Source organism: Mytilus galloprovincialis, chromosome 2 (assembly GCF_965363235.1).
Source record: "Mytilus galloprovincialis chromosome 2, xbMytGall1.hap1.1, whole genome shotgun sequence".
Classification (NCBI taxonomy): Eukaryota; Metazoa; Mollusca; class Bivalvia; order Mytilida; family Mytilidae; genus Mytilus; species Mytilus galloprovincialis.
The window spans coordinates 71,198,753-71,209,943 of record NC_134839.1 but is presented as its reverse complement, the minus strand read 5'-3'; the positions used below and the strand labels follow the sequence as shown (position 1 = coordinate 71,209,943).

Genomic DNA, 11,191 nt, shown 5'->3' with positions numbered 1-11,191 from the left:
AAAATTTTCTACAGGAATTTATTTTATTCAGAAAGAATTTTGGCTTATATATATATATGCAACCTTGTTTATTACAGATTAACACCAAGAGTAAGATCTGAAACGAAAAAAGAAGAAGCACCATCATGTAGCACAGGCAGCAATCGTGAAACAGTCATAGATGAAAGACATACTTGACATTCATTGAGAGATTTTGATTCTCGAGTGACTGTGTTCATAAGGGTTTCTGCTGAAAATTTGAAGTCCATTAACGATCTTGACCTTTGATGCATGACCTTGAAATTAAATAGGGTTCAAGGTCATTTTATGGATATTCATTTTATCAAGTTGGTTGATAGATATAGGAAAATGTGTTATGAGTACCAATGAGACAACCACACCAAAGTCACAATTCATTAAAGTAAACCATTATAGGTCAAGATACGGTCTTCAACACCGGGCATTGGCTCACACCGAAACAGCAAGCTATAAAGGGTCCCAATAGATTACTAGTGTTAAACCATTCAAACGAGAAAATCAATGTCTTAATCTATATAAAAAAACGAGAATCAGGAAACACCTATGAACCAAATGAAACTGACAACTACTGAACATCAAATTCCTGACTTGGGACAGGTGCAAACAATTGCAGTGGGATTAAACGTTAGATGGTACCAAACCTCCCTTTACTGAAACAATAATGTAGATATCCATTTTGCTATATTCATTCTGAAGGGTTGTTCACCAGGATGATAAGTCCCAAATTGTCCTTACCAATTGACCTAGAAAATCAATAGGATTCAAGGCCTTGTTATGGATATTCATTGTACCATGTTGGTTGTTACCCATTTAACAATGTTACATCTATAGTGTTCCCTAGGATATTGGCTGAACATTTTTAAGTCTAATATGACGTTTCAGATTTTTCTAGACATTTGTTTATCAAGTTTGTTTGAAATCCAATAAAGGATGTTGGTTCTTGGATGTTTACAAGAATTTTTGCGGACGGATGCAGGCGTTCCTATTCGTTGGCGATGGGACTAAAAACGAACCCCGAAAAAAACTGGGACGTCCTCGGGTACTCCATAAGGATAAGCAGCTCCTGCTGCCAACTATGCTCATTACAACTATGCATAAGTCAGTGATTTCGTTACCACAAATACATTTATGTACTTTTACTAAATCCTTCCATATAAGATAGAAAAATTTGGTTTTGAAGTTCGGTTGTACCTGTAAAAAACTTATTTCAAACGGGACAGCACATCCTCATTTTTACAGAAATGTTTTATCGTACCCAGAAATTTAGAAACGATCCTGGTAAACTTATGGATCCTTTAAATAAAGTCATTCTTAAAGGTTACCAATTCAACACTGTAATTAGATCATTTAATATTATTTTATTGATATTGATGTTGATTTTGTTATCAAGTAAAGCAAACTAAGTATTATTTTTACATATACACTCATGGATCTGCAATCTGACGATGCCTGTATCTTGGCAAAGCACAAGGTCATTCTTTTCTCCGACTTTTTATTGACGTCTTTATACTAAATCCATTGGATGTTTGATGTGTACTGATTGATAATTTAGTTTTAGATGCATGCTCTTTTTTTATTAGTTTTCTTTTGTAAGGATGTACAAGTACTCGCGCGGCCATGTCAATTTGTATTAGTAGTATTTGTATGTTTATCCATCTGATGAGTTTAGCCTTTTCAACTGATTTTTTATAGTTCGTTCTTAAGTTGTACTGCTACACCACTGTCCCTGGTTAGAGAGAGAGAGTTGGTGATCCAGATAACATGTTTAACACCACGACATTCTGTATGTATGTGCCTGTCCAAAATCAGGAGCCAGTAATTCAGTGGTTGTTGTTTGTGTATGTGTTACTTATTAAGGTCTTTCCTTTTTCTAAAGGGAAAGACCTTACTGTATTTCTTCTGTTTATTATTATTATTATTATTATTATAATTCTTTTTCCGCCAAACTTTGACAAAGTTAGCAGCCCTAACCATAAGACATGTCGCTTTCATGTTCACACTTTGTATCGGTGTCATGAATACCTATCCAGAACTCACCCTGTTAGTCGAAATATTTTGTCGGTTCGGAGTAATCCCTCCGAAACCCAAAAACCTTGTTATCGTTCCAACACCGTAACCGTAATAGGTAGAAAAAAACAAAGGGTGAAATTTGTTCAGGACCAGACCCCGGTTCTTCGTTACATTTGGATCGAAAAGATTCAACGACTCATTGGTAAGGTTATGCCCCTATGAAAATTAACCAGTGTCGGTTGGCCACCAAAACTCAGAAACCGTAAGTCGTAGACACCTAGAATCTTCACCATTCATCATCAATTCATGTGACTTTGAAAAATACCTCAAGGTCAAATGTGTATGTTGACCTTGACCTTTGACCTAACACCTTGTTATGGGATAATCTCAGAAACCATTATACTTACAGACGTTTTGAATAGTGGAAAATGTTTGGGTCATTAAGGCGCAACTTTGTTACATTTTGACCGAAGAGATTTGACCTTTCTGTAAGGGGCATAATCCCTGATTTAGGTTTCTGAAAAAACAAAATCAGCCTTTACTATATAACCAAAGGTCCTAGACCCATGGGGTCTTCAGCAATGACATTGGGGACTGATGACCTTGACAAAGGTCAAAAGGTCAAGGTCATGTCCCAGATAGCGAATTTAGTGTTTTTAACCTTATATTAAGGATTTTTAATGTGTTTTCAAGCTTTTTAAGGTTGACCTTGACCTTTGACCTTTCAAGTTTTTATTGGATATCTCAAAACCGATCATACTTACAGAAATAGTAAATAGTGAAAAATGTTGAGTTGACTAAGGCGCAACTTTTTTATATTTTGACCGAAAAGCTTTGACATACCCTTAAGGGGCATAACCCCCGTTAACGGTTTCTGAAAAGACAAAATTAGCTTTAACTCTTGAACCAAAGGTCCTAGACCCATGGGGTCTTTTACAATGATATCGTGGACCAATGACCTTTACAAAGGTCACAAGGTCAAAAGTCAAGGTCATGTCCTAAAAAGCGAATTTGTTGTTTTTGTCATATTTTAACGGTTTTATGTGTGTTTGAGAGCTTTTCAATGCATTCTACGACTATTGGAACATGTATTTTACATTACAAAAGGAAAGACCTCTCAATTGTTCAAGAACAATTGACATTTTAATTTGTTTTTTTTTTTTTGTACATAAATTAGTTTTCTCGTTTGAATGGTTTTACATTGTCATTTCAGGGCCTTTTATATTGCGGTCTATGCGGTATGTGATTTGCTTATTTATGAATACCGTGAGGTGACCTACAATGTATAGTTGTTAGTTTCTGTGCCATTTGGTCTCTTGTAGAGTTGTCTCATTGGCAACCATACAACATCATCTTTTTATATATAGGTGTACCAGATGAGTTTAATGACGGAAAACAAAAACAACACTAAAACAGGCGAATAAATACACAATGATCATGTAAAATATTACTTGTTAGTGTATGCAAAAAGTCACTGAAAAGTTCAATCAGGCTTGTGCAGAAAGGATTTCAACACAATTCACAAAGTCATCAATGCCAAAGTTTGGTACCTGTCCTATTGAAATCTGCTCTCATTAGTTGGTCATTAATTGCAATGTTCATTGGCTCAAAAATTGGCCTTCCGTCGTCCGTAAGATTAGCCGCATCAACGTTTCCCTCTAATCCATAATCAACTAAATCTCGTTCACTGAGTTGTGTACTAACTGGATTCTGTATTTGACCGGCGATCCAAATATTGACACTAGTAGATGATTTTGTTGTTATCATTCTATGGCTTGCCCAAGCTTGAGTCCAAATATCAAGTCTTCTGTTAATTTCATCCATGTAAATGTAATGCAGGCCTACTAAATGCAGTTCGTTTAGTGGATCTAGAATTCCCTGGTCTTCCAAGTGATAGAATAAGTTGTAGAAATAGCTCAAAACACCCTTGTAAACGTCCCTGCATAATCTCTCTATTCTCTGATTGTACGTGCTTGGGCCTGTAATCATACTGCCGTCACCATGTTTTGTCAACATGAAATCCGCCACAGATACATTTTCTAATCCCTTATCTTACCGAACCCTTAAGGGTATACCTAAATTCGCTGCTCCAGAGAAGAAGCTATTCAATACGGTGGCGGAAGTGTTGTTGTCACGACAATGCAGGAACATAATCAGCCTACTGAACCCATCAACTCCACCCAGTATAATGAATCTCCATATTACTAATTTATGGTTACTGTCTATGTGCCATATGTGGTTCGGTGCCATCACGTTGTATACACGCCTGTGTAGTCGACCGGTCTTTCTTTCTTGAGTACCAGCATAGTCTATTCTATGAATGGCATCTCTTAACCTCCATCTTTGTATTTTAATTCCTTGTCCTTTCAGTATTTCATGCAACATGCGTTCGCCACAACGTGGAAAGTCTACGACAATGCCGGAAAGTATATATTGTCAAGGTTGTCATCATCAATGTCAGAAAAATCTCTTTTCTGTAGTCCAAAATGAGCCATCCGTCGACAGATTGTTCTCTCTGAGAGTTCTAAGAGATTTCCAATGTCCGATATCTTAAAGTCACAATCCAACAACGATTCCAGTGCATTTTTGTCGACATGGTATTTTGGATGGCCATCCAAACTATCAGTTTTCTCAGGTTTCATGTTTCCATACTTGATGCATTCCATTCGCAGTGTCATCATATGGGCTGGAATGGAAACTCCTAGATATTCCAGTTCATGTTTTGAAAGCATGCTGACAATATTTGGTGTTATTTTTTCTTTATCAAACATTTCCCGCACATGGAGCAAGCCAACTTTCCGAAGAACTTTCAACATTTCTGATACTGCCAATTTTTTTTTGTTTATCTTAATTCTCTTAATTTCCCATAATTCTCTTAATTTCCCATGATTCCCTTCTAACAGCTCATCATAATAGAGAAAAACCTCATAATAAAGAAAAAGCTCATCATAATAGAGAAAAGGCTCATCATAATAGAGAAAAAGCTCATCATAATAAAGAAAAAGCTCATCATAATAGAGAAAAAGCTCATCATTATAAAGAAAAACCTCATCATAATAGAGAAAAAGCTCATCATAATAAAGAAAAAGCTCATCATAATAGAGAAAAAGCTCATCATTATAAAGAAAAACCTTATCATAATAGAGAAAAAGCTCATCATAATAAAGAAAAAGCTCATCATAATAAAGAAAAAGCTCATCATAATAGAGAAAAAGCTCATCATAATAAAGAAAAACCTCATCATAATAGAGAAAAACCTCATCATGATAGAGAAAAACCTCATCATAATAAAGAAAAACCTCATCATGATAAAGAATGAAGTACCATAAGGCAGTTACGACGTTCCATATAAATAGCTTTTAGCTCTTTTTGTTGCATGTAATACTTTTATTCCATGCTTTTTCAGCATTACACATCTCATACCACAATTTACTCAAAGATTCATTCCACCAGGGTTTCTTATTCCGATATTTTTTATTTGATTGCTTACCACCAACAAAAATAGTCTGACTTACTTGGTATTTTATCAGACATCTCTGATTCAACCGTTTTACAAAAATCATCATAAGGTATAAACAGATAGGATATTTTTTATGCCTATCCCTTTTATCTAGTATTATTTATTTTTTACGTAAAATTGATCTTGATCATGCATCTAAAATCCACTTATACATATCTAGGAGCTTATGGTACAATTGTCGCACATATTGTCACACTTATTACACATATTATCAAGCACTAAAATGCATATTCGTTTCCGGCATGGAATGTCCACATAAAATAAAATCAACCGTTTAAAAGGTACTCCATGTGTTTAATTTTTTTTCTTTCTTCTGTTTTTAAATTGCCATTAAGGTCAGAAATAGATTTCCTTTGATTTTTTTAAACCATGGTTGATCATGGTTCTTCTTATTAAAGAAATAATACGTATACCCTATACGCTCATATCTATTATAAGGCATGAATGAAAACAATATATATAATGTTGCCGATAGCCCAGCAAGCATAGTGGACAACGGAATTTATTAATTTATTTACATACATGTATCTTAAATCTATATTTATATATAAACATATGAAAAAAGCAATAACCACAATTTACTCCTAATAACAAAACCTTGAAATATACTGTTAGTTACAACTTAGCTAGAAAAAGTAAACCTTGTACCGACGAGAGCTAAAATATAGCCGACATGAATGTAAACATGTAATTTTAAAATACATAACTCGATCATCAACGACCTCGCCAGCCAGGAACAACCAAACAAAAACCCATTAATGGGATCAACTGGAAACCTGGGTCCGACCCCATGCGACAAGTCATCTCACGAGACATACTCGGACGTATATATTGTTTTGAAAAAGTATATATAAATGCATGTATCAAAATATTCTCATATTATAAATGGAACTTGAATGTTGCCCTGTCTGCGGCGGGCTAGAAAGTGATAATATCAGGGAGAAAATTTCCCGCTATAAAATAAGTCACGTGTCTTATACCTAGTGACGTATACTTATAAAACTACTACGCTAGTACCGTATATACAATAGTTTCTCCCTATACTACGAAACGTGAGAAATTATACGTATACCCTATACGCTCATATCTATTATAAGGCATGAATGAATACAATATATATAATGTTGCCGATAGCCCAGCAAGCATAGAAATACCAAAGAAAGGGTTGGAGTGTAGTAAAAATATATCAAAGACCCAATTTTTGTGAGACTGAAATTCTCTTTTCTAAAGTATCTTCGATATAACCATCTTTTACAAAATCTGTCTTCAACCTCCCATGTCGCTTTATGCATCTTTCATTTACATTAGACTTAGCAGCTGCAGTTGCACCACCCGATCGTAAAGAATGAAGACCAAGATTTAAACTTTGGGCTACCAGCTTAAGTCTCTTTACAATGTTTTCTTTAGCTGCAGTGTAGCTAATAGGTTTATTCTTATATATAAGTTTGACTACGCCTTTGGATCTAAAAATAGGTTTAAATATGAATTGTTCAGATTGTGCGTCTAAACCAGCTAAAAACAAATATCGTAAATACATGTTAACTGGACAAGCGATAGTGATTTCATTCCCTTGTCTGTATTGGTCCGTTTTGCTATGAGAAATGAGTGCTATATGAACAGGCTCGGCAGGCAATTCATTTAAACTGTTTTCGATAGCGAATTTCTTCCATCTATTAAAACTTGAATAGTACTTTTTACAGGTATTCTCACTTTTCGAATCAACAAGGAATGTAGTCATCTTTCCAGCTAAGTTGTAAAGGTTACAGTTCTCTGAAACGCCAATCTCTACTAAATCAGCTTCAACGTTTCGTCTAAGGTTCACACCTGCAAATAACAATTGTATTATTAAAAATCTATTCTCAAAGCTAGCATTTTAAATTTCATTGGCAATTTTACGAATACTCCGTTTTTGCCTGCTCCTTTTATTATCACCCTTTTTCCAGACAAATATTCTATGTCTTGTATATAATGTGCTATGCCTTTCGATGTATAAATCAGCGGCCAAAAAGGGGCCGATTTCCATTCAGGAATAACTAAGGTACATTTTTTAAAATAAATAATAAAATTTAATTTTCTGAGCGAGCTATCCCAGAATACAATTTCTGTGAGAGCATCTGGGTTCATCTTTACAGGAGCATCCCAACTTGCTCATCCCATGATACAATCATATAAGTATTTGGTGTGCAATCTCACCTTGTCACCAATAACAATCATCATGGAAATTATTTGACCCAAAATACTGGCTAAAAATCTAGCACTGAATAACACTCTACCGTTTGAAGTTTCTCTGCATAATTTGCGAATACTATTTTCGGCTTTCTCAATTCCTTCTTCCTTAATAAAAACTCTACCTATTTTGGTATCCCATGTGTAACCTAACCAATCAATACTCTGGCTAGGTAACCAATGACATTTCTCATGAGCTATTAAAAATCCTAATCTCTCGAGTGTATTTTTAACTTCAAAACTACTATTCATACAATTTTCAAAATCATTGTCTCCTCCGAGACATCATCTAAAAACATGATGACACGTTTACCTTCTGCTCTCATGTGTTTGACAACTTCTCTTAACACTTTGGTAAATATATAACCAGCTGTTGCAATACCAAATGGCAATACATTAAACACAAAATAACGCATAATACCGTCAAAAACAAATGCAAAACCAAGAAAAGACCTGTGTATTTCTGTGATCTCAATATGGTGATATGCCGATTTCAAATCATAGCTAAATAGAAAATCACCCTTTTTAAAAAGGTCTCGTGCATTTCTGTATCTTCGTACTTAAATCTAAATTTAAAAAGATGTGGGTTCAAATGCCGACAATCTAAAACCAGCCTAGGTTTGTTCTTATTGTAAGCGACTGTTAGGGGGTTTACAACAAAAGGCCTTTGTTTTACTTCTGAAATACATTCTTTCTCAATTAATTTTCGTATTTCATCCAAGTGAAGATCTGTTATTCTTCAACAATTCTGATTTTGGTTCTGTCTTGAAAGGTATCTTGTATCCGTTTTCGATAACATCCAAAATATGTGTATTGCTTGTAATTGATTTCCATTCAGGTAATTTAGATTTTAACTGACCAACAGGTGAGAAAATACCTGAAGGCTGGTCAACCGTGACATTTAACGGTGATTTTAAACTGAGTCAGACATTATTGACCACATCGTTGCAATAAACTGTCATGTGACCATCAGTTTCTATTGAACTCTGTTCAGTATGATTTAAATTTGAACAAATACTATTAGTCAAGATTGGCAAATTAAATAAAGTTTTAAAAGTACTTATCTTCTTCTTATCCGGACAATTGTCCGTCCAGTGGCCTCTTACTCCATAGTTGAAGCACCTGTCAGGTTTCCAAGAAGAGTTGGTATTCTCTGCCTTCTCTCTTTTGTATGGTGTTTTTCTTGTGACAATTTTCTTGGATTTCTCTGCTTTCTGTTTTCTTTCTGCTCTGTTTTGTGCCCTAATTATTTTCTTCTCATCTTCCGAATCGTCGGCGATAGGATTAGTCACATATTCACTTACAACCTTCCACCCCAGTTCTGAGGAATCTGCCATTTTGAAAAGTTTTTGTCTTTCTTTCACTAATTCCATACCTTCCACTATCTTGGCTTTAGCTGTTTGTACGGAATCGACGCTCAAATCTGGCCCTTCTAGTTCACGTCTGCTTCTTTCAGCTTGGAAAGTATCCTGGATTCATGTTTGAACTGGTTCTCATTGCCTTTTCTCTTGAATGAGTAATTATCAGTTACGGTCTGTTCGATTTTGTACATCTGAGACTGTGAAATGTCCTGTTGAGATTGTCTTATGTTGGATTGGAAAGACGATAATCTGGAATCCATTATAGTAGAAATGCTATTCAATATATCTTGTTGAAGGTTAGAAACGGCATTTTTCACTTCCAACGAAATGGCGTCTTTAATTGAACTAGAGATTCCGGTGTCCATACTTGAATGTTGCCCTGTCTGCGGCGGGCTAGAAAGTGATAATATCAGGGAGAAAATTTCCCGCTATAAAATAAGTCACGTGTCTTATACCTAGTGACGTATACTTATAAAACTACTACGCTAGTACTGTATATACAATAATTTCTCCCTATACTACGACACGTGACAGTGGCGGATCCAGAGGGGGGGGTTCCGGGGGTGCGCACCCCCCCTTTATTTTTGCCGATCAATGCATTTGTATCGGGACATATGTTTTGCACCCCCCCCCCCCTTTGCCCTGGGTGCCCTGGGTTAGCACCCCCCCTTTCGAAAATTCCTGCATCCGCCCCTGCGTGAGAAATTATACTTAAACATGTTAAATTGACCGTCTTTTAACAATTACGTAACGCCGTTGATCGACGTTTATAAATTATGCAAAATTGTCTGTTAATAGTGTTATTTTTCTTCTTTTTTTTACAGATAAACAAAAATTATATATACTATATAAAAGATAAGTAATACGTATCTCAAAGTTAAAAAAAAAAAAAAATCTAACGTTCTATCACCCTTAGGAATCCCCACTGGAACTAAATTCCAAACGAAAGACATTTTTTGACATTGTAGTTTTTTGGTCTTACACATCGGTGTCAACTGGCATCTGAAAACAATGTACTCATATTTAGTGTGTTTGTTTGAAAAAAAAAACAATGGCGAGTTCACTGCTGATCATACTGACATGAAGTGTGACTGAATTTTGAATTGTGATCTAAAACATAATTGTTGACTTAACCCCCGGAAACTGCTCTGAAATACTTTTATACAGATATAAAAATGCATAGTTTTTTCTAATGTTATTATTTTTTTCAAACAGAAGAAGAAAAATATTAGGCCGAGAAAAAAATCTGAGTTTCGGGTAACCCAACCGACCCTGTTTTTAAGCCCCGACCCTAATGTTTTTATAGGATCTTCAAAAAAAAAAAATGTTATCAACCGACCCTGTTTTTTGACACAGGCTTCTGCTAATCGACATAATAATTTATCTATTCTTGCTTCTACTGGCACAAAAAGCCAGTAAAACATTTTATTAATGTCAAAAAGTATTTCAAATAGGTTAAAATCCAAGAAATTTGCACATGGCCGACTTCCGGTATTTGAAACTAAATACGGACTCGGACGTGGGAAAACCATGATAATAAGAATTCCGGCTTACCGACCCAATTTTCAAAATGATGTTACCGGAAACACAGATTTTTTTTTTAGGCCTTATTTATTCTCAAGTTCATAATTAGCACCATTTATTTATTGGTTTAGTGTGTTTTTTTATAATTTGAGTCTATTCATTAGAACTATTATATCTTGCATGAAATCAATGAGACAACATTTATTGTTATATTTAGTTTGCTCATACAAGGATTGCAAACTAATTTCCTTTTATTTAAAATAATGAAGATTTTACATTCAGAATACTTTCATTATGATCTCTTTTAAGTTTAAATGAAAAAGGTAGGACCAGGTATCATTAATGAAATGGAACTCCTGTTGTTTTTTTATCATTTTAATCCTGTCTTGATCCATTATTCATGAATATTTTGACTACCCCTTGTATTAATTGAGTAGACATTTACTTCTGTGTTAAAATAATTTGGTTATACAACAGTAAAAATACTTACCAAAACACAAATATTAAATTAACTCTTGGAATATTAAATTAA

The 11,191-nt window shown here is 34.8% G+C and overlaps 1 pseudogene; it reads right to left on the bottom strand.

The window, feature by feature from the left end:
• Positions 1-7,366: 7,366 nt before the first annotated feature.
• On the bottom strand, positions 7,367-9,611 carry LOC143062535 (uncharacterized; annotated as a pseudogene).
• Positions 9,612-11,191: the final 1,580 nt, after the last annotated feature.